Source organism: Microtus ochrogaster, unplaced genomic scaffold, assembly GCF_000317375.1.
Source record: "Microtus ochrogaster isolate Prairie Vole_2 unplaced genomic scaffold, MicOch1.0 UNK21, whole genome shotgun sequence".
Taxonomy (NCBI): Eukaryota; Metazoa; Chordata; class Mammalia; order Rodentia; family Cricetidae; genus Microtus; species Microtus ochrogaster.
In genome coordinates this window covers 1,789,278-1,792,908 of record NW_004949119.1, presented here as the reverse complement: position 1 = coordinate 1,792,908, position 3,631 = coordinate 1,789,278, and the positions used below count along the sequence as shown (strand labels likewise).

Here is a 3,631-nt window from a genome sequence, read left to right as displayed (position 1 = left end):
GTGGCTAGCAATATATTTGTACTAGAGAAAACTGGTTTAGATTAAAGCACCTCATGAAAACTACTCACGGGCTTCAAAAAGCAAAAAACAAACAAAAACTTTCAAATTTCTATTCTTTGTTCATTCCCTTGTGTTTCATTCTTCCCTGTTGACCAATGTTCCTAAAACCCTTTTGTTTCGGAGGCTTGTTTTATTGGTCTCATGAGAGCAGAGCCAGCCCGTGTTCAGAGAGTGGCTAAGGACGTGACAGCCTTGCAAGCAACAAGGGCACTTCTCACTCCACTGAGAATCCCTTCTGCATCCCAAGGCTAAACACCTAGGGCTGCTTTTTCCCCCCATTCTTTCATCGTGTGTGTGTGTGTGTGTGTGTGTGTGTGATTTACTTCCTATTTTGGTCTCGAAAATTGATGGGGCGGGGCACCTGGGCTAAACTTTCCAGAGAAGCCAAGTTTGGCGGAGGAGGATAGAAAAAGAACGAATGAAAAATTCTTGAAGGTTACGAGACGATGGGGAGCTCAACCTCGGGCCTATCGACTCCATCGCTAACAGTTCGACAAGAAAGGAAAATGTCAGGGAAACGGGACCTGAGGTAAAAGGAATACAGTTCTCAGTTTGATGAGGAGTTCGCAGAAGGCGAGCACAGGCACATGCCTGAGTTTATCGGTGGATGGTTGGCCATAATAACTGTTCCCGGAGGGGAACAGACCACCGGTGGCCCGGCCGGTGTTCTTCGACTCCGTCAGAGCAGCTTCGTCGTCGCCCGCGTCCTAGCTCCAACTCTTTCCCAGCTAACCCTGAACCGCCCCGCCGCCGCCATCTTATACATCACTATCGCGAGACATCCTCAGCCGTCAATCCCTGGACTCATTTTCCTGCGAGTCTCTTTTTCACAGTTCTCGCCGTCGCTGAGGGAAGTATCGCGAGAGCCGGTTGCCTTGGCTCCCTGTAGCTATAGCAGCCGCGGCGGTTAAGGATGCGACCGCGGGAGCGGTGAGTGCGACACTCTCAGGGGGGCGGGGCCGACGGAAACGGGGTGCAGGGGTAGCGCTGGGGGAGGGGGTGCGGAAGGTCGGGCCTCGGGGGACCTGCATCCCGGGGTGACGTGTTGGGAGGGACAACCGTTCTGTGGGCACCGGGACCGGGCGCCTTTCTGAGCTGGGGCAGGCGTGGAGGGTTGGTGCCACTCCGGGGGCGGGGTGGGGTTGGGCGGGGAGACCCGGGTAGAATTGGGTTCAAGAGGCGGGGAAGGAGCGGAGAGGGGTGTGTGTGTGTGTTGGGAATCGAGAGGCTAAGGAGACTCAGAACCGGATAAAAGGGACCCCGCTCCACCTAAGGCTGGTCTGGGCCAGCACCTGCGTCCTAAATGGCGTGGCGGGAAAGGTGGCGTCCCGGACCCTCCCAGCTTCCTGTTCCCCTTGCCAAAGAAATAGCCAATAAACCAACACTCTGGACTTGTGAAAGGAGTAGTCTGGGTAAACTAGTATTAGTTGGAGGGGTTCTTTTCGACGTAGAGACTTTGAGTAGGATAGTGAGTAACTGCTTCTCTGGAATAAAGCGTGGGGTGGGGGCGGGAGAGAGACATTCTTGAGAGAAAAAAAAAATCCTGAGGTGTGCTATCTCAGGAGCGTTTGTGAATTGAAAAAAGGGGGTGTGTGTTCACGTTTCTTCCTAGATTCATTCAAATGTAGAATTCCTTTACGATGTGCTTGTGAAATTATATATGCAGTGTAAAATCAGTAGAGATGATATGGCAAAAGAATGTACAGTAATACACTTAAACTTTTCACAAATAGAATTTAAAACTAAGAAAGTGTTTCTGTTGCAGCAGGAGGCTGAACTCTCAATTTAGGGATAGTTTTAGTGACTTGCATATGAAATCCAGTGTTTCCCATTCAGATTACCATCTATTTGAAGAAATGGATGAGGTTTTATTTTAGGAGACAGAATGAAGTTTGGATATCTGGAAATAAAGCAGCTTTCAGGAGTTAAAATTACTGAGAAAAAAAATTACCCTCTGAATCTCAAGAGCTATTTTCTGGAGTCGAGTTTGAACTTTTTGACTGGTTAATTCATTTCTAGTGAAAATTATGGCTTCATGTCAGGGGTAAAGATAATTTATCCACTATGCCGAAACAGAATTATTAGACGCTTCCTAATAATTTTACAAAGGATAACTTCTTTTGGTTATGTAACTGGGTTTTTCCATATTCACAAATTCATTAATTAAAGTTGGTTTTTAAACCCTTGAGCTAGCTTAGATAGAGTCATGGAACCCACTTATTTGATGTGTAATAGAGGAAAACTTAATTTGGTGTATCATAACTGAATTTTAAGAAACAAATGCTTTTCTGGGACAAAGTAAAGCTTTGTGCTGCAGTTGAGTCAAGTTTTTTTCTCTATGAGTCGAATAACAAGCTTCCCAGAGCCCTGTCATTTGTAGAAGACTGTCTAAACGGCGAGGGGAAGATTGCTTCATATATTCATTCGACAAACATTTATTGAGCCGTATTTTGTGTGAAAGACTTTAGGATGTAAACGTAAAACTTGGTCTCTGCCTTTAATTGCTTTGAACCTATGTGGGGAGACAATAATGAGACATAATTGCAATGTATTTAATTAATTGCATTAACCACAATATCCTGAGTATGAAGCAAAATTCCTTGTGCTTACATAGTTGACCAGACTAAAAGATTTTAAAATTTGCATTAAGCAAATTCTAAACTTTGCTGCATAAATAAAACATTTTCACGGGAAGAAAACGTTAGAATGGAAATTGGAAGGTTTTTTTCTGGTCAGATGTCCCGATCCTGTCCCGTGGTATCCTCTGTTCTCCGCCCCCATGGGATTTGTAGCCTAGACCTTCCTGCATCAACTTCCTGAGTTACTAAGGTTACAGATGTGTGCAGGCACCAGTTTGTAATGTGATGTTCTTTGAACGTTTTCTTTTCTGAAAAGAATAGTTTATTGACTATTCTGCCAGGAAGCAGAGGCCAGGCAGTAATTGTTGTATGCAATCTCTGTAGCTTGCTCTTTTTTTAAATAAGTTTTTTAAAGATCTGTTTATTTTGTACACAGGGTTCTGCCCAAAAGAGGGCACCAGATCTCATAGATGGTTGTGAGCCAGTGCTCTTAACCTCTGAGCCATCTGAGCCATCTCTTCAGCCCCCTCCCCTCCCTCAACCTGCTCTTTTAAAGTAAATATCACAATCCTTTTTTCTTTCTGAGACAGGATCTCTCAAGATACAAATACCACATTTTTTGTTTTTCTTTCAGTCAGTATTTCATGTAGCCCAGGCTGTCCTAGCATTTGGCCTTATCCCTCGCTGATCTTCCTGTCATCCTTGCACTGGGATTGCAGGCATGCATTAGCACAGCGGGCAACTCACAACATCCTTAAGTCACTAATAAAATAGACAACATTCATTGAGTTTTTTTTTTTTTTCCTCAGACAGGCCGTCTTGGAATTCACTCTGTAGACCAGTCTGGCCTCAAACTCACAGAGATTCGCCTGCATTTGCCTCCTGAGTGCTGGGATTAAAGGTCTGGGCCACCACCACCCAGTCTGTTGAGTTATTATTAATGTCCCAGTCATGATATCCCATTTTATCTGCAACACCTTAGTTTTTCTTTT

At 44.9% G+C, this 3,631-nt stretch overlaps 1 protein-coding gene across 5 annotated transcripts in view; it reads left to right on the top strand.

Moving 5' to 3' along the window:
- Positions 1-461: 461 nt before the first annotated feature.
- Usp54 (ubiquitin specific peptidase 54) overlaps positions 462-3,631 on the top strand; it is a 103,729-nt gene continuing 100,559 nt past the window's right edge. For 3 of the 5 annotated variants that reach the window (XM_005367628.3, XM_026789522.1, XM_005367627.3), the window contains exon 1: positions 464-990. The gene's annotated coding sequence lies outside the window, so the exon portion shown is untranslated. Of the gene's footprint in view, positions 991-3,631 lie in introns of all 5 variants that reach the window. The other 2 variants (XM_026789523.1, XM_026789521.1) reach the window with 2 other exon arrangements.